Raw genomic sequence first — 24,872 nt, 5'->3', positions numbered from 1 at the left:
TACCCCGCTGTGCAGGATGTTCCAGACTGAAGGGTGCGGTCAGGACTTTAGGCCCCATCCTGCACCAGACTGACCCTGAGGCTACTGGGCCTCATGGCCTCCTTCACCCTGCTGGTGGACTATGCCAGGTGGCATACGCGGGCTCTGCAGTGGGACCTGAAGTTCCAGTGGGCACAGCATCAGGGGAATCTTTCTGATTGTGTCCAGATCTCAGAGGGCACTGCACACCAATTGCAGTGGTGGCTAACGAACCAGGATTTGGTCAACATCAGGTCTCTCTCCCTTCTCCAGCCAGAGTTCACAGTGGTGACAGATATATCACTTCTGGGGTGGGGCGGCCACATGGGAGAGGTGGAGAACAGTCTCCACATCAACCTTCTGGAGCTTCTGCCGATCAGTCTTGTACTGAAGGCATTCCTTCCTTCTGTCAAAGGGAGAGCAGTGCAGGTGTTCAGACAACACCACCGCCATGTGGTACTGCAACAAACAGGGCGGGTTGGGGTCGTAGACCTATGTCGGGGGTTGCGGTCTCCTGTGTCTTTCCGCCTGTACCACTTCTGCAGCAGCAGGGTCCTCCACCTGGGAGGATCACCTGAGGAAAGTTATGGAGGCTCTGCAAAAGGCAGGCCTCACTATCAAAGCTACCAAGTGCCAGATAGGGCAGAGTCAAGTTGTATACTTGGGCCACCTTGTAGGTGAAGGCCAAGTTCAACCTTTGGAGAGCAAGATACAGGCCATAAAGGACTGGGCTCCTCCAACCACCCAGACACAGGTCAGAGCTTTCTTGGGCCTGTCTGGTTACTATAGGAAATTTGTCAGAAATTATGGAACCATTGTGACTCCACTTAATGACCTGACAAGTAAGAAAATGCCAAAGAAAGTTCAGTGGACAGTTAGCTTTCAGAAGGCATTCGATGACCTAAAGCAGGCCATATGCACTGCACCTATTCTCAAGAGTCTAGACTACTCCAAGCCATTCATTGTCCAAACAGATGCTTCTGAGTTGGGTGTGGGAGCTGTTCTATCTCAACTGAATATTGATGGTCATGACAAGCCCATTGCTTTTATAAGTAGAAGGCTGACCCCTAGAGAGAAACGTTGGTCAGCTATTGAGAGGGAGGCCTTTGCTGTGGTTTGGGCCCTGAAGAAGTTGAGGCCATACTTGTTTGGTACTCACTTCAAGATTCAGACCGACCATAAGCCCCTCTTATGGCTAAATCAAATGAAGGGTGAAAACCCCAAACTTCTTAGGTGGTCCATTTCCCTACAGGGGATGGACTTTACAGTGGAGCACAGACCAGGGATTGACCATGGCAATGCAGATGGTCTCTCCAGTTACTTCCACTTAGAACAAGAAGACTCACCTGGTCAAGGTTAGTTTAATGTCCCTAGGTTTGGGGGGGGGGGGGGTTATGTAGGAGAGTAGGGTCTGCAATCCTATGGTTAACCCCGATTTTTGCTTTTTGCTTCACTGGTTTACGACTTTCCCTGGCTGTGGGCCTGCTAATCAGACCCACAACCTAGCTGTTCTCTCTCTAAATTGACAAGCATGTACCTTAGGTGCATTTACCAATTGGTACTGGGCCACCTTATCAGTCCCTGTACAGCATACCTTAGGTATCCAGGGCATAGGTGTACCCAGGGCCTACCAGGGGCTGAAGCATGTATTATGCCACCCCTGGCTGGCCATCTAAACAGACACAACTGGCTGCACGACAGCTGGGGCAAGGTGGTGTAATCACCCTTTGCTGTAGGTATAGTATCTCTATACCTAACCCTAAAATGGACACATATATTCCTATCAGTCACTTCTATGGCAGGCCTTATCAATCCTGAAGGCAGCGTGCTTGGAATTATGTGAGATGGTGCTCTGGCATGAGCTGAGCCCCTTTGCAGCTTGCGGAACCAAGTCCTAATAGCTGTTCCATGATAACGCTATACCATATACTCTTAAGTGCATTATGAACCTCGCGGTCAAATGCTAACTTTGCTATAGCATTATCAAAACATGTCGAGTAAGGTGTCATACGAATTGGAATTCTACCCCCTCGCCAATTCTGGCGACGGGGGTAGCATTCCACCCTTCTAGAGGGACACGACATGTATGTAACTGTGAACCCCGGTTAAAGTTAACTCGAGCCTCAGCATCACAAAATGGATGCTGCCACCACAGGCACAAGTCTGACCTCCTGCTGCTGGGAGTCCTTCCAGCGAGGGAGGCTCGGACAAAAGGTTTCCTACCTTGGGAGGTGCTAGCACCACCCCAGACAGGATTTTGTGTATTAGGTAGGCCAGGGCTGAAAGGAATGAGACATGCCTGGGGCACACAAGGTGTCCCTGTGCATATGCCGGTCTAAACCAGTTCTGGGGCACTCCAGCCCCAAAGCTGGCGCAAGACGGGACAAAGGAAAGGGGGTGTAACCAACCCCCTTCCTGGAGGGACCTAGTCGTAGGGCAGCCCCCTTTAGCAGAATAAAGGTAGGAGCTGGTCCTATTCCAAATTAGATTACACTTGACAACTTCTACGAAGAACTCTCGACCTTCTCCCTCCTGAACCATCAGAAGACTGAAGAATCTCCCCTATGGTCAGGGAGTGACCATCCTGCTTCGCAGGACCCATCAAGCTCCTGTGCGGTTTTTTGCAAGTCCTTCTATCCCGGAATCCGACGACCCAGCTCCACAAGACCCGGACCTCCAGACTCCTCTGACCTCTACCCACATCCACAGCACAGCTTGGACCCGTGGGTGTGACGATCGACGTGGAGACGGCCATCTTGAGAAACCTGCAAAGCGCTTCCAGCACATCCTCCAAGGGATCCTCGGGTGAGTGCATTGGGGTTTGAGAAGCCCCACACCGACGCAGCTCCTGCACCAAAGACCAGCCCCCCAGTATACACGAGATCTGCGTGGGGCCCTTTTGCCTGGTTGCTGCATCTCCTGTTGTCTGGTCACTTGCCGGCTGGCCTGTGACCTCCGAGACGACGATCCGAAGATTTCACCACTGCTGGTCTGGTCCCCCAGACTGGCCCTTGCTTCCTTGTAAAAGAGAAGCACCCCGGACCCTCCTGGTCCGCACCAGACGCCATCTTTGTTCCACCGCTTGGCTTGCATTAGCCAAGGCCTGTTGACCAGATCGACGATCCAACACCGCTGACAGCAGCAGACTACGTGGGACAGCTCGTGCTTCCAGCCTGGTCGTGAAGAACAGCTCCTGGTCCGCGCAGCTACAGAGAGAAGCGACCCTTCTTCCACCTGCACTCGGCGACAGCATCTGGTCCCCTCCTTGTTCCAGCACCGTCACTGGCTAGTGACTGAGACTCTGTCCCCTTCCCTTTCAGGACTTCTTCTTCCAAGTTCCATCCTTGGAACCATCGGACTCCTCCATCTGGCTGCCTGCCAGCAACTCCTTGTTTCAGGCATCACCGGGATCAACGCAGCAAACCCGACGCAACTTCAGCCCTATGCACCTGCAGCCTGTGGGTTAGGTAACTAAAGCTTCTAGGTGCTGAAGTCTGTGTACACTATCCTAGTGTCCAGGTCCACTGTTGTTTTCCCTCCATCCAGCCGGGTTCGTCCGAATCCGTAACTTTCTAAACTGTAGTATCCATAGACGTTGGTACGCATCCCGCGTGAGATTTTCCACTCTGCACGTGAGTCCCGTGGGCCCTCCTGCTCCTTACTTAGCTAGTTTGTAGCGTAGTCCCAGCGATCCTCCAGCCTCTGGATCTCCTTACAGTACTTTCTTTCCTCACATTACATTGTTTTGAGTATATGGTTTGTCGTGCCCCAAAGGCGCACTTGTAAATATTGTGCGAACTCTTATTTCCTTTTTAGTATTGTCATGTGCTTAGCCCTCTGACCTCAAAGAGTTCAGAGGTGTTTGTTAGTTAATAAATATCTTGTTTATTTTCATAGCAACCTGTGTGGTGTCCTTTCATTTGGTATTCAAGGGGTTATATGTGGTAAAACAGCTGGCTTCACATGCCATTCAGAGTTTAGCCTAAAGACTGCTCTTGTCCACGCTACTAGAATAGCTGGTCTATAAGGCTGGCTTACAACCAATCACCATAAGGGTTGTTTGGACTGATACAAGGTGATCACTAGAACTAGTGAGCATCATATATCAGGCCAAATATATATATATATATATATATATATATATATATATATATATATATATATATATATATATATATATATATATATATATATATATATATATATATATATATATATATATATATATATATATATATATATTCCAGCGAACTCGTCCATAAAGACTGCAACAATCCTTCACAATTACGGACAGACGAAGAGAGGAACCCAGAAATGGTGCCAACAAGTGATTTTATTTCAGCTCAATCTTGCTCAGCATGCCCGCCATTACGCGTTTCGACAGTATCCACTGTCTTGATCACATGATGTGATCGCAAAGTTACATGGGATTTTATCCAGTTTGGTCATAGACACAAAAGGTGGACTAGATTATAACCACCACATTAAACACATAGCATTCTTTCAAAAGGGTACATGGAAACAATAAAGGGACTATCGTTATTATTGGTATAATCCATTTCCATCTTGAATATAACCCATAGTGGGTGAATAAACTTAAGTATATACATGTGCAAATACGCAAATAAATATCATGTACAAAAAAACTTTATAAATATACACATATAAATATATAAATATACAATTCATTTAAAACCATTGTTAAATTTCATGATTATCAAGAGGATATTGTTTCACCAACCCTTTTTGAAAAAACGTTTAAAGAATATATCCCAAGTGGGAATTTCCAGAAAAGTGTCATGTGCTGTATGTAAACAGAGACCCTATGCAAACATATCCAATTCCCATATTGTAACAAGGAGCAGCCATCATTGCAAAAATTGCAAATGAAGAATATATTGAAAGTGATTAAGTGCAAATATCTCAGTTTCCTTAAAAAGGGAGGAGCCCCTCCCTGTTTCATATTTATAAATCTGACAGATATAAATACACGGCAGCAACCCGAATAATGCAAAACAATACTATTGACTGCAAATTTTACAATTTATATTTGGAACAGTTCATTCTAACAACCGAACAGTATGATTAAGTCAAGCTCTGGTATAGGTTCACCCCGTTTTCTGATAAGAACTACAAACAAGTGTATAGGTCCTCACTGGCGTTAAGACCTCCAGGGGCACGACTGTTGAGTTCTAAGATGTACCTAGTTTCAAGTACCCTGAGCAGCCCATCCCTATTACCCCCTCTCTTCAGGGGTGGCACACAATCTATCACAAAATAGACAAGATGTTTGGGATCACTCCCGTGTACCGCCTGAAAATGGCGTGCCACAGGGTAGGCTTGTTCCTTATTTGTGATTGCCCTCAAGTGCTGCAGTATTCTCCTGTGAACCGGCAGCCGGGTACTCCCTACATACCTAAGTTCACAGGGGCACTGCAGCACATAAACGGCAAACTCCGTTTTGCAAGATAACTGTTTGGTTATCAGAACTGGATCTTCCTTGAAAGGGATGAAATAACGTGTTGTATTGCATCCGTTTTTACAGGCTTTACAGCTGGAACATTTCAGGAACCCTTTCTTTAAATTCATAAAGGTCTTAGATATTGGGGGTTCCAGATGATTTTTCACTAGCCTGTCAGACATGGAGGTAGATTTTCTAAAGGAAAATTCTGGCCTTCTGCCAACTGAACCCCCAATGACGGGATCCCCCGTCACTAGGTTCCAGTTGCGGCTGAAAATCCGCCTGATTTCCCTATGTTGCTGGTTATAGGTAACCACCACTCTCGAGCTATCTTTGGGTACAACATCTGACTCCATAACATTCTTGGATTTGGGCACTAGAATCTCTGCCCTGATCAGATTATTGGCTCGTTCCATGGCCCTTTTGACCGTTTTGGCTGAATATCCACGTGCCAAAAAGCGTAAACGGCTTTCATCCATAGCCCTAGTGCACTGCCTCTCATCACTACAAATTCTTTTGATGCGAAGCATCTCCCCAAAGGGGATGCTTTGTATCAAGTGATGCGGGTGTTGACTTCCTGCGTGCAAAATAGAGTTGCCAGCAGTTGGCTTTCTATAAAGTCGTGTTGCTAATTTACCTTCATGTACATAGATTTCTATATCAAGGAAGCATAGTTGAGTTTTACTCATGGAGGATGTAAATTCCAAGTTCAGATCATTTCTGTTTAGCTTTTCTACAAATTCCTGGGCCTCCAGCAAGGTACCCTGCCAAATGAGAAAGAGGTCGTCTATATATCTCAAATAGACTGGTACATTCCTCTCCATGATGGCCTGATGCTGTACCATGAGGACCTGTTCCTCCCACCAGCCCATGTGCAAGCACGCTAGGCTGGGAGAAAAACAGGCCCCCATAGCTACCCCTCTAACCTGCTGATATACCTGACTATTGAACAAAAAATAATTTTGCTCTAGACAGATTTTGATCATCGCAGTGAGCATGGAATTATGAGCAGAAAAATTCATAGGTCTTCTATTCAGATAATAGTTTACAGCCCTAATACCGTCCAAATGACGTATAGACGTGTACAGGGATGTAACATCCAAGCTTATGAGTATACAATTTTCATTCCAAATAAAATTGTCCAATTTTCTAACAAAGTCTGAAGAATCCTGTACATAGGAGTCCAAGCCTTTAACACTGTCCTGTAAAAAATAATCTATGTAGGTTGACATCTTTTCCGTGGAACTGTTAATTGCAGAAATTATAGGTCTGCCAGGAGGGATTTGTGTGTTTTTGTGGACCTTTGGAAGTAAATAAAAAGAGGGTATAACAGGGAATTCTTTCTTCAAAAATCCAAGCTCCTCTTTAGTTATTAAATTGCCACATTTCCATGCAATTAGTTTGGCATTCTGATCTTCCCATGCCAACTTTACTGCTCCCAAATTGCTCCTCCTGTAACAAGAATGGTCTTGTAATTGCCTATCCGCTTCTTCTATATACATTTGGCGAGGCCATAATACAATATTTCCACCCTTGTCCGCTTGGCGGACAAGGATGCTGTTGTCAGACTCAAGCTTTTTAACCAAGGTGTTGTAGCTCTGGTTTAATTTATTGATCACTCCCCGTTTTTAGGTTTTACCTCGCCAAAAAGATGCGCTCTGCGCATCTTTTTTTGCGCAGGCAAAAACTAATGAGTACTGTAGTGTGGCTTTGGGTCGGCCCTCGTCATTCATTGGCTGGCTCCATAAATGGAGCCTAGCCATTGGACGAGGGGCCTGTCCGTCAATGCCGGACCAGACACGGGGGCGTTCCCGAGATTCTTTGGCTTTTGGCTACGTCAGCCGAAAGCCTCTTCTCGGGAACGCCCCCGAATCTGGTCCGGGATTGAGGGCACCCGCCGGGAAAGGGCATGAAGGTCAAACCAAGCTGCAGGGAGGTATCGCCGGCAGCCCGTCATCCGAGGAGATGGTTGGCTGCAGGGAAAGTAGGAGGCATGAAGATTATACCGAGTGCAGAGTGGAGCGCCAGAGTGGAGCGCCAGAGTGGAGCGCCAGAGTGGAGCGCCAGAGTGGAGCGCCAGAGTGGAGCGCCAGAGTGGAGCGCCAGAGTGGAGCGCCAGAGTGGAGCGCCAGAGTGGAGCGCCAGAGTGGAGCGCCAGAGTGGAGCGCCAGAGTGGAGCGCCAGAGTGCAGAGTGGAGCTTCAGAGTGCAGAGTGGAGCTTCAGAGTGCAGAGTGGAGCTTCAGAGTGGAGCTTCAGAGTGGAGCTTCAGAGTGGAGCTTCAGAGTGGAGCTTCAGAGTGGAGCTTCAGAGTGGAGCTTCAGAGTGGAGCTTCAGAGTGGAGCTTCAGAGTGCAGCTTCAGAGTGCAGCTTCAGAGTGCAGCTTCAGAGTGCAGCTTCAGAGTGCAGCTTCAGAGTGCAGCTTCAGAGTGCAGAGTGCAGCTTCAGAGTGCAGCTTCAGAGTGCAGCTTCAGAGTGCAGCTTCAGAGTGCAGCTTCAGAGTGCAGCTTCAGAGTGCAGCTTCAGAGTGGAGCTTCAGAGTGGAGCTTCAGAGTGGAGCTTCAGAGTGGAGCTTCAGAGTGGAGCTTCAGAGTGGAGCTTCAGAGTGGAGCTTCAGAGTGGAGCTTCAGAGTGGAGCTTCAGAGTGGAGCTTCAGAGTGGAGCTTCAGAGTGGAGCTTCAGAGTGGAGCTTCAGAGTGGAGCTTCAGAGTGGAGCTTCAGAGTGGAGCTTCAGAGTGGAGCTTCAGAGTGGAGCAGAGAGGAGCTTCAGAGTTGAGCTTCAGAGTGCAGCTTCAGAGTGGAGCTTCAGAGTGGAGCTTCAGAGTGGAGCTTCAGAGTGGAGCTTCAGAGTGGAGCTTCAGAGTTGAGCTTCAGAGTGCAGAGTGGAGCTTCAGAGTTGAGCTTCAGAGAGGAGCTTCAGAGTGGAGCTTCAGAGTGGAGCTTCAGAGTGGAGCTTCAGAGTGGAGCTTCAGAGTGGAGCTTCAGAGTGGAGCTTCAGAGTGCAGAGTGGAGCTTCAGAGTGGAGCTTCAGAGTGCAGAGTGGAGCTTCAGAGTGGAGCTTCAGAGTGCAGAGTGGAGCTTCAGAGTGGAGCTTCAGAGTGCAGAGTGGAGCTTCAGAGTGGAGCTTCAGAGTGCAGATTCAGAGTGCAGAGTGGAGCTTCAGAGTGCAGAGTGGAGCTTCAGAGTGGAGCTTCAGAGTGGAGCTTCAGAGTTGAGCTTCAGAGTTGAGCTTCAGAGTGGAGCTTCAGAGTTGAGCTTCAGAGTGGAGCTTCAGAGTTGAGCTTCAGAGTGGAGCTTCAGAGTTGAGCTTCAGAGTTGAGCTTCAGAGTTGAGCTTCAGAGTTGAGCTTCAGAGTGGAGCTTCAGAGTGGAGCTTCAGAGTGGAGCTTCAGAGTGGAGCTTCAGAGTGGAGCTTCAGAGTGGAGCTTCAGAGTGCAGAGTGGAGCTTCAGAGTGGAGCTTCAGAGTGGAGCTTCAGAGTGGAGCTTCAGAGTGGAGCTTCAGAGTGGAGCTTCAGAGTGGAGCTTCAGAGTGGAGAGTGGAGCTTCAGAGTGGAGCTTCAGAGTGGAGAGTGGAGCTTCAGAGTGGAGCTTCAGAGTGGAGAGTGGAGCTTCAGAGTGGAGAGTGGAGCTTCAGAGTGGAGCTTCAGAGTGGAGAGTGGAGCTTCAGAGTGGAGCTTCAGAGTGGAGAGTGGAGCTTCAGAGTGCAGAGTGGAGCTTCAGAGTGGAGCTTCAGAGTGCAGAGTGGAACTTCAGAGTGGAGCTTCAGAGTGGAGCTTCAGAGTGCAGAGTGGAGCTTCAGAGTGCAGAGTGGAGCTTCAGAGTGCAGAGTGGAGCTTCAGAGTGGAGCTTCAGAGTGCAGAGTGGAGCTTCAGAGTGGAGAGTGGAGCTTCAGAGTGCAGAGTGGAGCTTCAGAGTGGAGCTTCGGAGTGCAGAGTGGAGCTTCAGAGTGGAGCTTCAGAGTGGAGCTTCAGAGTGCAGAGTGGAGCTTCAGAGTGCAGAGTGGAGCTTCAGAGTGCAGAGTGGAGCTTCAGAGTGGAGCTTCAGAGTGCAGAGTGGAGCTTCAGAGTGGAGCTTCAGAGTGGAGCTTCAGAGTGCAGAGTGGAGCTTCAGAGTGGAGCTTCAGAGTGCAGAGTGGAGCTTCAGAGTGGAGCTTCAGAGTGCAGAGTGGAGCTTCAGAGTGCAGAGTGGAGCTTCAGAGTGGAGCTTCAGAGTGGAGCTTCAGAGTGGAGCTTCAGAGTGCAGAGTGGAGCTTCAGAGTGGAGCTTCAGAGTGGAGCTTCAGAGTGGAGCTTCAGAGTGGAGCTTCAGAGTGGAGCTTCAGAGTGGAGCTTCAGAGTGGAGCTTCAGAGTGGAGCTTCAGAGTGGAGCTTCAGAGTGGAGCTTCAGAGTGGAGCTTCAGAGTGGAGCTTCAGAGTGGAGCTTCAGAGTGGAGCTTCAGAGTGGAGCTTCAGAGTGGAGCTTCAGAGTGGAGCTTCAGAGCGCAGAGTGGAGCTTCAGAGTGGAGCTTCAGAGCGCAGAGTGGAGCTTCAGAGTGGAGCTTTAGAGTGCAGAGTGGAGCTTTAGAGTGCAGAGTGGAGCTTTAGAGTGCAGAGTGGAGCTTTAGAGTGCAGAGTGGAGCTTCAGAGTGGAGCTTCAGAGTGGAGCTTCAGAGTGGAGCTTCAGAGTGGAGCTTTAGAGTGGAGCTTTAGAGTGGAGCTTTAGAGTGGAGCTTTAGAGTGGAGCTTCAGAGTGCAGAGTGGAGCTTCAGAGTGGAGCTTCAGAGTGGAGAGTGGAGCTGGAGAGTGGAGCTTCAGAGTGGAGCTTCAGAGTGGAGAGTGGAGCTTCAGAGTGGAGCTTCAGAGTGGAGAGTGGAGCTTCAGAGTGGAGCTTCAGAGTGGAGAGTGGAGCTTCAGAGTGCAGAGTGGAGCTTCAGAGTGGAGCTTCAGAGTGCAGAGTGGAACTTCAGATTGGAGCTTCAGAGTGCAGAGTGGAGCTTCAGAGTGGAGCTTCAGAGTGGAGCTTCAGAGTGCAGAGTGGAGCTTCAGAGTGGAGCTTCAGAGTGCAGAGTGGAGCTTCAGAGTGGAGCTTCAGAGTGCAGAGTGGAGCTTCAGAGTGCAGAGTGGAGCTTCAGAGTGGAGCTTCAGAGTGGAGCTTCAGAGTGCAGAGTGGAGCTTCAGAGTGGAGCTTCAGAGTGCAGAGTGGAGCTTCAGAGTGGAGCTTCAGAGTGGAGCTTCAGAGTGGAGCTTCAGAGTGGAGCTTCAGAGTGGAGCTTCAGAGTGGAGCTTCAGAGTGGAGCTTCAGAGTGGAGCTTCAGAGTGGAGCTTCAGAGCGCAGAGTGGAGCTTCAGAGTGGAGCTTCAGAGCGCAGAGTGGAGCTTCAGAGTGGAGCTTTAGAGTGCAGAGTGGAGCTTTAGAGTGCAGAGTGGAGCTTTAGAGTGCAGAGTGGAGCTTTAGAGTGCAGAGTGGAGCTTCAGAGTGGAGCTTCAGAGTGGAGCTTCAGAGTGGAGCTTTAGAGTGGAGCTTTAGAGTGGAGCTTCAGAGTGCAGAGTGGAGCTTCAGAGTGGAGCTTCAGAGTGGAGAGTGGAGCTTCAGAGTGGAGAGTGGAGCTTCAGAGTGGAGCTTCAGAGTGGAGAGTGGAGCTTCAGAGTGGAGCTTCAGAGTGGAGAGTGGAGCTTCAGAGTGGAGCTTCAGAGTGGAGAGTGGAGCTTCAGAGTGCAGAGTGGAGCTTCAGAGTGGAGCTTCAGAGTGCAGAGTGGAACTTCAGATTGGAGCTTCAGAGTGCAGAGTGGAGCTTCAGAGTGGAGCTTCAGAGTGGAGCTTCAGAGTGCAGAGTGGAGCTTCAGAGTGGAGCTTCAGAGTGCAGAGTGGAGCTTCAGAGTGGAGCTTCAGAGTGCAGAGTGGAGCTTCAGAGTGCAGAGTGGAGCTTCAGAGTGGAGCTTCAGAGTGGAGCTTCAGAGTGCAGAGTGGAGCTTCAGAGTGGAGCTTCAGAGTGCAGAGTGGAGCTTCAGAGTGGAGCTTCAGAGTGGAGCTTCAGAGTGGAGCTTCAGAGTGGAGCTTCAGAGTGGAGCTTCAGAGTGGAGCTTCAGAGTGGAGCTTCAGAGTGGAGCTTCAGAGTGGAGCTTCAGAGCGCAGAGTGGAGCTTCAGAGTGGAGCTTCAGAGTGCAGAGTGGAGCTTCAGAGTGGAGCTTTAGAGTGCAGAGTGGAGCTTTAGAGTGCAGAGTGGAGCTTTAGAGTGCAGAGTGGAGCTTCAGAGTGGAGCTTCAGAGTGGAGCTTCAGAGTGGAGCTTCAGAGTGGAGCTTTAGAGTGGAGCTTCAGAGTGGAGCTTCAGAGTGGAGCTTCAGAGCGCAGAGTGGAGCTTCAGAGTGGAGCTTCAGAGCGCAGAGTGGAGCTTCAGAGTGGAGCTTCAGAGTGCAGAGTGGAGCTTCAGAGTGGAGCTTCAGAGTGCAGAGTGGAGCTTCAGAGTGCAGAGTGGAGCTTCAGAGTGGAGCTTCAGAGTGGAGCTTCAGAGTGCAGAGTGGAGCTTCAGAGTGGAGCTTCAGAGTGCAGAGTGGAGCTTCAGAGTGGAGCTTCAGAGTGGAGCTTCAGAGTGGAGCTTCAGAGTGGAGCTTCAGAGTGGAGCTTCAGAGTGGAGCTTCAGAGTGGAGCTTCAGAGTGGAGCTTCAGAGTGGAGCTTCAGAGTGGAGCTTCAGAGTGGAGCTTCAGAGTGGAGCTTCAGAGCGCAGAGTGGAGCTTCAGAGTGGAGCTTCAGAGTGCAGAGTGGAGCTTCAGAGTGGAGCTTTAGAGTGCAGAGTGGAGCTTTAGAGTGCAGAGTGGAGCTTTAGAGTGCAGAGTGGAGCTTCAGAGTGGAGCTTCAGAGTGGAGCTTCAGAGTGGAGCTTCAGAGTGGAGCTTCAGAGTGGAGCTTCAGAGTGGAGCTTCAGAGTGGAGCTTTAGAGTGCAGAGTGGAGCTTCAGAGTGGAGCTTCAGAGTGGAGCTTCAGAGTGGAGCTTCAGAGTGGAGCTTCAGAGTGGAGCTTCAGAGTGGAGCTTCAGAGTGGAGCTTCAGAGTGGAGCTTCAGAGTGGAGCTTCAGAGTGGAGCTTCAGAGTGGAGCTTCAGAGTGGAGCTTCAGAGTGGAGCTTCAGAGTGGAGCTTCAGAGTGCAGAGTGGAGCTTCAGAGTGGAGCTTCAGAGTGCAGAGTGGAGCTTCAGATTGGAGCTTCAGAGTGCAGAGTGGAGCTTCAGAGTGGAGCTTCAGAGTGGAGCTTCAGAGTGGAGCTTCAGAGTGGAGCTTCAGAGTGGAGCTTCAGAGTGGAGCTTCAGAGTGGAGCTTCAGAGTGGAGCTTCAGAGTGGAGCTTCAGAGTGGAGCTTCAGAGTGGAGCTTCAGAGTGGAGCTTCAGAGTGGAGCTTCAGAGTGGAGCTTCAGAGTGGAGCTTCAGAGTGGAGCTTCAGAGTGGAGCTTCAGAGTGGAGCTTCAGAGTGGAGCTTCAGAGTGCAGCTTCAGAGTGCAGCTTCAGAGTGCAGCTTCAGAGTGCAGCTTCAGAGTGCAGCTTCAGAGTGGAGCTTCAGAGTGGAGCTTCAGAGTGGAGCTTCAGAGTGGAGCTTCAGAGTGGAGCTTCAGAGTGGAGCTTTAGAGTGGAGCTTTAGAGTGGAGCTTTAGAGTGGAGCTTTAGAGTGGAGCTTTAGAGTGGAGCTTTAGAGTGGAGCTTTAGAGTGGAGCTTTAGAGTGGAGCTTTAGAGTGGAGCTTTAGAGTGGAGCTTTAGAGTGGAGCTTCAGAGTGGAGCTTCAGAGTGGAGCTTCAGAGTGGAGCTTCAGAGTGGAGCTTCAGAGTGGAGCTTCAGAGTGGAGCTTCAGAGTGGAGCTTCAGAGTGGAGCTTCAGAGTGGAGCTTCAGAGTGGAGCTTTAGAGTGCAGAGTGGAGCTTTAGAGTGCAGAGTGGAGCTTTAGAGTGCAGAGTGGAGCTTCAGAGTGGAGCTTCAGAGTGGAGCTTCAGAGTGGAGCTTCAGAGTGGAGCTTCAGAGTGGAGCTTCAGAGTGGAGCTTCAGAGTGGAGCTTCAGAGTGGAGCTTCAGAGTGGAGCTTCAGAGTGGAGCTTCAGAGTGGAGCTTCAGAGTGGAGCTTCAGAGTGGAGCTTCAGAGTGGAGCTTCAGAGTGGAGCTTCAGAGTGGAGCTTCAGAGTGGAGCTTCAGAGTGGAGCTTCAGAGTGCAGAGTGGAGCTTCAGAGTGGAGCTTCAGAGTGCAGAGTGGAGCTTCAGAGTGGAGCTTTAGAGTGCAGAGTGGAGCTTCAGAGTGGAGCTTTAGAGTGGAGCTTCAGAGTGCAGAGTGGAGCTTCAGAGTGGAGCTTCAGAGTGCAGAGTGGAGCTTCAGAGTGCAGAGTGGAGCTTCAGAGTGCAGAGTGGAGCTTCAGAGTGCAGAGTGGAGCTTCAGAGTGCAGAGTGGAGCTTCAGAGTGCAGAGTGGAGCTTCAGAGTGCAGAGTGGAGCTTCAGAGTGCAGAGTGGAGCTTCAGAGTGGAGCTTCAGAGTGCAGAGTGGAGCTTCAGAGTGGAGCTTCAGAGTGCAGAGTGGAGCTTCAGAGTGGAGCTTCAGAGTGGAGCTTCAGAGTGGAGCTTTAGAGTGGAGCTTTAGAGTGGAGCTTTAGAGTGGAGCTTTAGAGTGCAGAGTGGAGCTTTAGAGTGGAGCTTTAGAGTGGAGCTTCAGAGTGGAGCTTCAGAGTGCAGAGTGGAGCTTCAGAGTGCAGAGTGGAGCTTCAGAGTGCAGAGTGGAGCTTCAGAGTGGAGCTTCAGAGTGCAGAGTGGAGCTTCAGAGTGGAGCTTCAGAGTGGAGCTTCAGAGTGCAGAGTGGAGCTTCAGAGTGGAGCTTCAGAGTGCAGAGTGGAGCTTCAGAGTGGAGCTTCAGAGTGCAGAGTGGAGCTTCAGAGTGCAGAGTGGAGCTTCAGAGTGGAGCTTCAGAGTGGAGCTTCAGAGTGGAGCTTCAGAGTGCAGAGTGGAGCTTCAGAGTGGAGCTTCAGAGTGGAGCTTCAGAGTGGAGCTTCAGAGTGGAGCTTCAGAGTGGAGCTTCAGAGTGGAGCTTCAGAGTGGAGCTTCAGAGTGGAGCTTCAGAGTGGAGCTTCAGAGTGGAGCTTCAGAGTGGAGCTTCAGAGTGGAGCTTCAGAGTGGAGCTTCAGAGTGGAGCTTCAGAGTGGAGCTTCAGAGTGGAGCTTCAGAGCGCAGAGTGGAGCTTCAGAGTGGAGCTTCAGAGCGCAGAGTGGAGCTTCAGAGTGGAGCTTTAGAGTGCAGAGTGGAGCTTTAGAGTGCAGAGTGGAGCTTTAGAGTGCAGAGTGGAGCTTTAGAGTGCAGAGTGGAGCTTCAGAGTGGAGCTTCAGAGTGGAGCTTCAGAGTGGAGCTTTAGAGTGGAGCTTTAGAGTGGAGCTTTAGAGTGGAGCTTTAGAGTGGAGCTTCAGAGTGCAGAGTGGAGCTTCAGAGTGGAGCTTCAGAGTGGAGAGTGGAGCTTCAGAGTGGAGAGTGGAGCTTCAGAGTGGAGCTTCAGAGTGGAGAGTGGAGCTTCAGAGTGGAGCTTCAGAGTGGAGAGTGGAGCTTCAGAGTGGAGCTTCAGAGTGGAGAGTGGAGCTTCAGAGTGCAGAGTGGAGCTTCAGAGTGGAGCTTCAGAGTGCAGAGTGGAACTTCAGATTGGAGCTTCAGAGTGCAGAGTGGAGCTTCAGAGTGGAGCTTCAGAGTGGAGCTTCAGAGTGCAGAGTGGAGCTTCAGAGTGGAGCTTCAGAGTGCAGAGTGGAGCTTCAGAGTGGAGCTTCAGAGTGCAGAGTGGAGCTTCAGAGTGCAGAGTGGAGCTTCAGAGTGGAGCTTCAGAGTGGAGCTTCAGAGTGCAGAGTGGAGCTTCAGAGTGGAGCTTCAGAGTGCAGAGTGGAGCTTCAGAGTGGAGCTTCAGAGTGGAGCTTCAGAGTGGAGCTTCAGAGTGGAGCTTCAGAGTGGAGCTTCAGAGTGGAGCTTCAGAGTGGAGCTTCAGAGTGGAGCTTCAGAGCGCAGAGTGGAGCTTCAGAGTGGAGCTTCAGAGCGCAGAGTGGAGCTTCAGAGTGGAGCTTTAGAGTGCAGAGTGGAGCTTTAGAGTGCAGAGTGGAGCTTTAGAGTGCAGAGTGGAGCTTTAGAGTGCAGAGTGGAGCTTCAGAGTGGAGCTTCAGAGTGGAGCTTCAGAGTGGAGCTTTAGAGTGGAGCTTTAGAGTGGAGCTTCAGAGTGCAGAGTGGAGCTTCAGAGTGGAGCTTCAGAGTGGAGAGTGGAGCTTCAGAGTGGAGAGTGGAGCTTCAGAGTGGAGCTTCAGAGTGGAGAGTGGAGCTTCAGAGTGGAGCTTCAGAGTGGAGAGTGGAGCTTCAGAGTGGAGCTTCAGAGTGGAGAGTGGAGCTTCAGAGTGCAGAGTGGAGCTTCAGAGTGGAGCTTCAGAGTGCAGAGTGGAACTTCAGATTGGAGCTTCAGAGTGCAGAGTGGAGCTTCAGAGTGGAGCTTCAGAGTGGAGCTTCAGAGTGCAGAGTGGAGCTTCAGAGTGGAGCTTCAGAGTGCAGAGTGGAGCTTCAGAGTGGAGCTTCAGAGTGCAGAGTGGAGCTTCAGAGTGCAGAGTGGAGCTTCAGAGTGGAGCTTCAGAGTGGAGCTTCAGAGTGCAGAGTGGAGCTTCAGAGTGGAGCTTCAGAGTGCAGAGTGGAGCTTCAGAGTGGAGCTTCAGAGTGGAGCTTCAGAGTGGAGCTTCAGAGTGGAGCTTCAGAGTGGAGCTTCAGAGTGGAGCTTCAGAGTGGAGCTTCAGAGTGGAGCTTCAGAGTGGAGCTTCAGAGCGCAGAGTGGAGCTTCAGAGTGGAGCTTCAGAGTGCAGAGTGGAGCTTCAGAGTGGAGCTTTAGAGTGCAGAGTGGAGCTTTAGAGTGCAGAGTGGAGCTTTAGAGTGCAGAGTGGAGCTTCAGAGTGGAGCTTCAGAGTGGAGCTTCAGAGTGGAGCTTCAGAGTGGAGCTTTAGAGTGGAGCTTCAGAGTGGAGCTTCAGAGTGGAGCTTCAGAGCGCAGAGTGGAGCTTCAGAGTGGAGCTTCAGAGCGCAGAGTGGAGCTTCAGAGTGGAGCTTCAGAGTGCAGAGTGGAGCTTCAGAGTGGAGCTTCAGAGTGCAGAGTGGAGCTTCAGAGTGCAGAGTGGAGCTTCAGAGTGGAGCTTCAGAGTGGAGCTTCAGAGTGCAGAGTGGAGCTTCAGAGTGGAGCTTCAGAGTGCAGAGTGGAGCTTCAGAGTGGAGCTTCAGAGTGGAGCTTCAGAGTGGAGCTTCAGAGTGGAGCTTCAGAGTGGAGCTTCAGAGTGGAGCTTCAGAGTGGAGCTTCAGAGTGGAGCTTCAGAGTGGAGCTTCAGAGCGCAGAGTGGAGCTTCAGAGTGGAGCTTCAGAGTGCAGAGTGGAGCTTCAGAGTGGAGCTTTAGAGTGCAGAGTGGAGCTTTAGAGTGCAGAGTGGAGCTTTAGAGTGCAGAGTGGAGCTTCAGAGTGGAGCTTCAGAGTGGAGCTTCAGAGTGGAGCTTCAGAGTGGAGCTTCAGAGTGGAGCTTCAGAGTGGAGCTTCAGAGTGGAGCTTTAGAGTGCAGAGTGGAGCTTCAGAGTGGAGCTTCAGAGTGGAGCTTCAGAGTGGAGCTTCAGAGTGGAGCTTCAGAGTGGAGCTTCAGAGTGGAGCTTCAGAGTGGAGCTTCAGAGTGGAGCTTCAGAGTGGAGCTTCAGAGTGGAGCTTCAGAGTGGAGCTTCAGAGTGGAGCTTCAGAGTGGAGCTTCAGAGTGGAGCTTCAGAGTGCAGAGTGGAGCTTCAGAGTGGAGCTTCAGAGTGCAGAGTGGAGCTTCAGATTGGAGCTTCAGAGTGCAGAGTGGAGCTTCAGAGTGGAGCTTCAGAGTGGAGCTTCAGAGTGGAGCTTCAGAGTGGAGCTTCAGAGTGGAGCTTCAGAGTGGAGCTTCAGAGTGGAGCTTCAGAGTGGAGCTTCAGAGTGGAGCTTCAGAGTGGAGCTTCAGAGTGGAGCTTCAGAGTGGAGCTTCAGAGTGGAGCTTCAGAGTGGAGCTTCAGAGTGGAGCTTCAGAGTGGAGCTTCAGAGTGGAGCTTCAGAGTGGAGCTTCAGAGTGCAGCTTCAGAGTGCAGCTTCAGAGTGCAGCTTCAGAGTGCAGCTTCAGAGTGCAGCTTCAGAGTGGAGCTTCAGAGTGGAGCTTCAGAGTGGAGCTTCAGAGTGGAGCTTCAGAGTGGAGCTTCAGAGTGGAGCTTTAGAGTGGAGCTTTAGAGTGGAGCTTTAGAGTGGAGCTTTAGAGTGGAGCTTTAGAGTGGAGCTTTAGAGTGGAGCTTTAGAGTGGAGCTTTAGAGTGGAGCTTTAGAGTGGAGCTTTAGAGTGGAGCTTTAGAGTGGAGCTTTAGAGTGGAGCTTTAGAGTGGAGCTTCAGAGTGGAGCTTCAGAGTGGAGCTTCAGAGTGGAGCTTCAGAGTGGAGCTTCAGAGTGGAGCTTCAGAGTGGAGCTTCAGAGTGGAGCTTCAGAGTGGAGCTTCAGAGTGGAGCTTCAGAGTGGAGCTTCAGAGTGCAGAGTGGAGCTTCAGAGTGGAGCTTTAGAGTGCAGAGTGGAGCTTTAGAGTGCAGAGTGGAGCTTTAGAGTGCAGAGTGGAGCTTCAGAGTGGAGCTTCAGAGTGGAGCTTCAGAGTGGAGCTTCAGAGTGGAGCTTCAGAGTGGAGCTTCAGAGTGGAGCTTCAGAGTGGAGCTTCAGAGTGGAGCTTCAGAGTGGAGCTTCAGAGTGGAGCTTCAGAGTGGAGCTTCAGAGTGGAGCTTCAGAGTGGAGCTTCAGAGTGCAGAGTGGAGCTTCAGAGTGGAGCTTCAGAGTGCAGAGTGGAGCTTCAGAGTGGAGCTTCAGAGTGCAGAGTGGAGCTTCAGAGTGGAGCTTTAGAGTGCAGAGTGGAGCTTCAGAGTGGAGCTTTAGAGTGGAGCTTCAGAGTGCAGAGTGGAGCTTCAGAGTGGAGCTTCAGAGTGCAGAGTGGAGCTTCAGAGTGGAGCTTCAGAGTGCAGAGTGGAGCTTCAGAGTGGAGCTTTAGAGTGGAGCTTTAGAGTGGAGCTTCAGAGTGGAGCTTCAGAGTGGAGCGTGGAGCTTCAGAGTGGAGCTTCAGAGTGGAGCGTGGAGCTTCAGAGTGGAGCTTTAGAGTGGAGCTTTAGAGTGGAGCTTCAGAGTGGAGCTTCAGAGTGGAGCTTCAGAGTGCAGAGTGGAGCTTCAGAGTGCAGAGTGGAGCTTCAGAGTGCAGAGTGGAGCTTCAGAGTGGAGCTTCAGAGTGCAGAGTGGAGCTTCAGAGTGGAGCTTCAGAGTGCAGAGTGGAGCTTCAGAGTGGAGCTTCAGAGTGGAGCTTCAGAGTGGAGCTTTAGAGTGGAGCTTTAGAGTGGAGCTTTAGAGTGGAGCTTTAGAGTGCAGAGTGGAGCTTTAGAGTGGAGCTTTAGAGTGGAGCTTTAGAGTGGAGCTTTAGAGTGGAGCTTTAGAGTGGAGCTTTAGAGTGGAGCTTTAGAGTGGAGCTTTAGAGTGGAGCTTTAGAGTGGAGCTTTAGAGTGGAGCTTTAGAGTGGAGCTTTAGAGTGGAGCTTTAGAGTGGAGCTTCAGAGTGGAGCTTCAGAGTGGAGCGTGGAGCTTCAGAGTGGAGCTTCAGAGTGGAGCGTGGAGCTTCAGAGTGGAGCTTTAGAGTGGAGCTTTAGAGTGGAGCTTCAGAGTGGAGCTTCAGAGTGGAGCTTCAGAGTGGAGCTTCAGAGTGGAGCTTTAGAGTGGAGCTTTAGAGTGGAGCTTTAGAGTGGAGCTTTAGAGTGGAGCTTTAGAGTGGAGCTTCAGAGTGGAGCTTCAGAGTGCAGAGTGGAGCTTCAGAGTGCAGAGTGGAGCTTCAGAGTGCAGAGTGGAGCTTCAGAGTGCAGAGTGGAGCTTCAGAGTGGAGCTTCAGAGTGGAGCTTCAGAGTGGAGCTTCAGAGTGGAGCTTTAGAGTGCAGAGTGGAGCTTCAGAGTGGAGCTTCAGAGTGGAGCTTCAGAGTGGAGCTTCAGAGTGGAGCTTCAGAGTGGAGCTTCAGAGTGGAGCTTCAGAGTGGAGCTTCAGAGTGGAGCTTCAGAGTGGAGCTTCAGAGTGGAGCTTCAGAGTGGAGCTTCAGAGTGGAGCTTCAGAGTGGAGCTTCAGAGTGCAGAGTGGAGCTTCAGAGTGGAGCTTCAGAGTGCAGAGTGGAGCTTCAGATTGGAGCTTCAGAGTGCAGAGTGGAGCTTCAGAGTGGAGCTTCAGAGTGGAGCTTCAGAGTGGAGCTTCAGAGTGGAGCTTCAGAGTGGAGCTTCAGAGTGGAGCTTCAGAGTGCAGAGTGGAGCTTCAGAGTGCAGAGTGGAGCTTCAGAGTGGAGCTTCAGAGTGCAGAGTGGAGCTTCAGAGTGGAGCTTCAGAGTGGAGCTTCAGAGTGCAGAGTGGAGCTTCAGAGTGGAGCTTCAGAGTGCAGAGTGGAGCTTCAGAGTGGAGCTTCAGAGTGCAGAGTGGAGCTTCAGAGTGGAGCTTCAGAGTGCAGAGTGGAGCTTCAGAGTGCAGAGTGGAGCTTCAGAGTGGAGCTTCAGAGTGGAGCTTCAGAGTGCAGAGTGGAGCTTCAGAGTGGAGCTTCAGAGTGCAGAGTGGAGCTTCAGAGTGGAGCTTCAGAGTGGAGCTTCAGAGTGGAGCTTCAGAGTGGAGCTTCAGAGTGGAGCTTCAGAGTGGAGCTTCAGAGTGGAGCTTCAGAGTGGAGCTTCAGAGTGGAGCTTCAGAGTGGAGCTTCAGAGTGGAGCTTCAGAGTGGAGCTTCAGAGTGGAGCTTCAGAGTGGAGCTTCAGAGTGGAGCTTCAGAGTGGAGCTTCAGAGTGGAGCTTCAGAGTGGAGCTTCAGAGTGGAGCTTCAGAGTGGAGCTTTAGAGTGGAGCTTTAGAGTGGAGCTTCAGAGTGGAGCTTCAGAGCGCAGAGTGCAGCTTCAGAGTGGAGCTTCAGAGTGCAGAGTGAAGCTTCAGAGTGGAGCTTCAGAGTGCAGAGTGGAGCTTCAGAGTGGAGCTTCAGAGTGGAGCTTCAGAGTGGAGCTTCAGAGTGCAGAGTGGAGCTTCAGAGTGCAGAGTGGAGCTTCAGAGTGCAGAGTGGAGCTTCAGAGTGCAGAGTGGAGCTTCAGAGTGCAGAGTGGAGCTTCAGAGTGCAGAGTGGAGCTTTAGAGTGGAGCTTTAGAGTGGAGCTTTAGAGTGGAGCTTTAGAGTGGAGCTTTAGAGTGGAGCTTTAGAGTGGAGCTTTAGAGTGGAGCTTTAGAGTGGAGCTTTAGAGTGGAGCTTTAGAGTGGAGCTTTAGAGTGGAGCTTTAGAGTGGAGCTTTAGAGTGGAGCTTTAGAGTGGAGCTTTAGAGTGGAGCTTTAGAGTGGAGCTTTAGAGTGGAGCTTCAGAGTGGAGCGTGGAGCTTCAGAGTGGAGCTTCAGAGTGGAGCTTCAGAGTGGAGCTTTAGAGTGGAGCTTTAGAGTGGAGCTTTAGAGTGGAGCTTTAGAGTGGAGCTTTAGAGTGGAGCTTCAGAGTGGAGCTTCAGAGTGGAGCTTTAGAGTGGAGCTTTAGAGTGGAGCTTTAGAGTGGAGCTTTAGAGTGGAGCTTTAGAGTGGAGCTTTAGAGTGGAGCTTCAGAGTGGAGCTTCAGAGTGCAGAGTGGAGCTTCAGAGTGCAGAGTGGAGCTTCAGAGTGCAGAGTGGAGCTTCAGAGTGCAGAGTGGAGCTTCAGAGTGCAGAGTGGAGCTTCAGAGTGCAGAGTGGAGCTTCAGAGTGCAGAGTGGAGCTTCAGAGTGCAGAGTGGAGCTTCAGAGTGCAGAGTGGAGCTTTAGAGTGGAGCTTTAGAGTGGAGCTTTAGAGTGGAGCTTTAGAGTGGAGCTTTAGAGTGGAGCTTTAGAGTGGAGCTTTAGAGTGGAGCTTCAGAGTGGAGCTTCAGAGTGGAGCTTCAGAGTGGAGCTTCAGAGTGGAGCTTCAGAGTGGAGCTTCAGAGTGCAGAGTGGAGCTTTAGAGTGGAGCTTTAGAGTGGAGCTTCAGAGTGGAGCTTCAGAGCGCAGAGTGCAGCTTCAGAGTGGAGCTTCAGAGTGCAGAGTGAAGCTTCAGAGTGGAGCTTCAGAGTGCAGAGTGGAGCTTCAGAGTGGAGCTTCAGAGTGGAGCTTCAGAGTGGAGCTTCAGAGTGGAGCTTCAGAGTGGAGCTTCAGAGTGGAGCTTCAGAGTGGAGCTTTAGAGTGGAGCTTTAGAGTGGAGCTTTAGAGTGGAGCTTCAGAGTGGAGCTTCAGAGTGGAGCTTCAGAGTGGAGCTTCAGAGTGCAGAGTGGAGCTTCAGAGTGGAGCTTCAGAGTGCAGAGTGGAGCTTCAGAGTGGAGCTTCAGAGTGCAGAGTGGAGCTTCAGAGTGGAGCTTCAGAGTGGAGCTTCAGAGTGGAGCTTCAGAGTGGAGCTTCAGAGTGGAGCTTCAGAGTGGAGCTTCAGAGTGGAGCTTCAGAGTGCAGAGTGGAGCTTCAGAGTGCAGAGTGGAGCTTCAGAGTGCAGAGTGGAGCTTCAGAGCGCAGAGTGGAGCTTCAGAGTGGAGCTTCAGAGTGGAGCTTCAGAGTGGAGCTTTAGAGTGGAGCTTTAGAGTGGAGCTTTAGAGTGGAGCTTTAGAGTGGAGCTTTAGAGTGGAGCTTTAGAGTGGAGCTTTAGAGTGGAGCTTTAGAGTGGAGCTTTAGAGTGGAGCTTTAGAGTGGAGCTTTAGAGTGGAGCTTTAGAGTGGAGCTTTAGAGTGGAGCTTTAGAGTGGAGCTTTAGAGTGGAGCTTCAGAGTGGAGCTTCAGAGTGGAGCTTCAGAGTGGAGCTTCAGAGTGGAGCTTCAGAGTGGAGCTTCAGAGTGGAGCTTTAGAGTGGAGCTTTAGAGTGGAGCTTCAGAGCGCAGAGTGCAGCTTCAGAGTGGAGCTTCAGAGTGCAGAGTGAAGCTTCAGAGTGGAGCTTCAGAGTGCAGAGTGGAGCTTCAGAGTGGAGCTTCAGAGTGGAGCTTCAGAGTGGAGCTTCAGAGTGGAGCTTCAGAGTGGAGCTTCAGAGTGGAGCTTCAGAGTGGAGCTTTAGAGTGGAGCTTTAGAGTGGAGCTTTAGAGTGGAGCTTCAGAGTGGAGCTTCAGAGTGGAGCTTCAGAGTGCAGAGTGGAGCTTCAGAGTGGAGCTTCAGAGTGCAGAGTGGAGCTTCAGAGTGGAGCTTCAGAGTGCAGAGTGGAGCTTCAGAGTGGAGCTTCAGAGTGGAGCTTCAGAGTGGAGCTTCAGAGTGGAGCTTCAGAGTGGAGCTTCAGAGTGGAGCTTCAGAGTGGAGCTTCAGAGTGCAGAGTGGAGCTTCAGAGTGCAGAGTGGAGCTTCAGAGTGCAGAGTGGAGCTTCAGAGCGCAGAGTGGAGCTTCAGAGTGGAGCTTCAGAGTGGAGCTTTAGAGTGGAGCTTTAGAGTGGAGCTTTAGAGTGGAGCTTTAGAGTGGAGCTTTAGAGTGGAGCTTTAGAGTGGAGCTTTAGAGTGGAGCTTTAGAGTGGAGCTTTAGAGTGGAGCTTTAGAGTGGAGCTTTAGAGTGGAGCTTTAGAGTGGAGCTTTAGAGTGGAGCTTCAGAGTGGAGCGTGGAGCTTCAGAGTGGAGCTTCAGAGTGGAGCTTCAGAGTGGAGCTTCAGAGTGGAGCTTCAGAGTGGAGCTTTAGAGTGGAGCTTTAGAGTGGAGCTTTAGAGTGGAGCTTTAGAGTGGAGCTTTAGAGTGGAGCTTCAGAGTGGAGCTTCAGAGTGCAGAGTGGAGCTTCAGAGTGCAGAGTGGAGCTTTAGAGTGGAGCTTTAGAGTGGAGCTTTAGAGTGGAGCTTTAGAGTGGAGCTTTAGAGTGGAGCTTTAGAGTGGAGCTTTAGAGTGGAGCTTTAGAGTGGAGCTTTAGAGTGGAGCTTTAGAGTGGAGCTTTAGAGTGGAGCTTTAGAGTGGAGCTTTAGAGTGGAGCTTTAGAGTGGAGCTTTAGAGTGGAGCTTCAGAGTGGAGCTTCAGAGTGGAGCTTCAGAGTGCAGAGTGGAGCTTCAGAGTGGAGCTTCAGAGTGCAGAGTGGAGCTTCAGAGTGGAGCTTCAGAGTGGAGCTTCAGAGTGGAGCTTCAGAGTGGAGCTTCAGAGTGCAGAGTGGAGCTTCAGAGTGCAGAGTGGAGCTTCAGAGTGCAGAGTGGAGCTTCAGAGCGCAGAGTGGAGCTTCAGAGTGGAGCTTCAGAGTGCAGAGTGGAGCTTCAGAGTGGAGCTTCAGAGTGCAGAGTGGAGCTTCAGAGTGGAGCTTCAGAGTGCAGAGTGGAGCTTCAGAGTGGAGCTTCAGAGTGCAGAGTGGAGCTTCAGAGTGCAGAGTGGAGCTTCAGAGCGCAGAGTGGAGCTTCAGAGTGGAGCTTCAGAGTGCAGAGTGGAGCTTCAGAGTGGAGCTTCAGAGTGCAGAGTGGAGCTTCAGAGTGGAGCTTCAGAGTGCAGAGTGGAGCTTCAGAGTGGAGCTTCAGAGTGCAGAGTGGAGCTTCAGAGTGGAGCTTCAGAGTGCAGAGTGGAGCTTCAGAGTGGAGCTTCAGAGTGCAGAGTGGAGCTTCAGAGTGCAGCTTCAGAGTGGAGCTTCAGAGTGCAGCTTCAGAGTGGAGCTTCAGAGTGCAGAGTGGAGCTTCAGAGTGGAGCTTCAGAGTGGAGCTTCAGAGTGGAGCTTCAGAGTGGAGCTTCAGAGTGGAGCTTCAGAGTGGAGCTTCAGAGTGGAGCTTCAGAGTGGAGCTTCAGAGTGGAGCTTCAGAGTGGAGCTTCAGAGTGGAGCTTCAGAGCGCAGAGTGGAGCTTCAGAGCGCAGAGTGGAGCTTCAGAGTGGAGCTTCAGAGTGCAGAGTGGAGCTTCAGAGTGGAGCTTCAGAGTGCAGAGTGGAGCTTCAGAGTGCAGCTTCAGAGTGGAGCTTCAGAGTGCAGAGTGGAGCTTCAGAGTGGAGCTTCAGAGTGGAGCTTCAGAGTGGAGCTTCAGAGTGGAGCTTCAGAGTGGAGCTTCAGAGTGGAGCTTCAGAGTGGAGCTTCAGAGTGGAGCTTCAGAGTGGAGCTTCAGAGTGGAGCTTCAGAGTGGAGCTTCAGAGTGGAGCTTCAGAGTGCAGCTTCAGAGTGCAGAGTGGAGCTTCAGAGTGGAGCTTCAGAGTGCAGAGTGGAGCTTCAGAGTGCAGAGTGGAGCTTCAGAGTGCAGAGTGGAGCTGCAGAGTGGAGCTTCAGAGCGCAGAGTGGAGCTTCAGAGTGGAGCTTCAGAGCGCAGAGTGGAGCTTCAGAGTGGAGCTTCAGAGTGCAGAGTGGAGCTTCAGAGTGGAGCTTCAGAGTGGAGCTTCAGAGTGCAGAGTGGAGCTTCAGAGTGGAGCTTCAGAGTGCAGAGTGGAGCTTCAGAGTGGAGCTTCAGAGTGCAGAGTGGAGCTTCAGAGTGCAGAGTGGAGCTTCAGAGTGGAGCTTCAGAGTGGAGCTT

The 24,872-nt window shown here is 51.2% G+C and overlaps 1 protein-coding gene across 1 annotated transcript in view; it reads left to right on the top strand.

Annotated features, from left to right (window-relative positions):
* Positions 1–24,872, top strand: part of LOC147659043 (uncharacterized) — a gene marked incomplete at its 5' end in the record, with an annotated part of 502,472 nt that overhangs the window by 312,083 nt on the left and 165,517 nt on the right. The window lies entirely within an intron of this gene.

Source organism: Lissotriton vulgaris, unplaced genomic scaffold, assembly GCF_964263255.1.
Source record: "Lissotriton vulgaris unplaced genomic scaffold, aLisVul1.2 SCAFFOLD_1670, whole genome shotgun sequence".
Lineage (NCBI taxonomy): Eukaryota > Metazoa > Chordata > Amphibia > Caudata > Salamandridae > Lissotriton > Lissotriton vulgaris.
The sequence above is the reverse complement of the archived record's forward strand: the minus strand, read 5'-3'. Positions and strand labels throughout refer to the sequence as shown.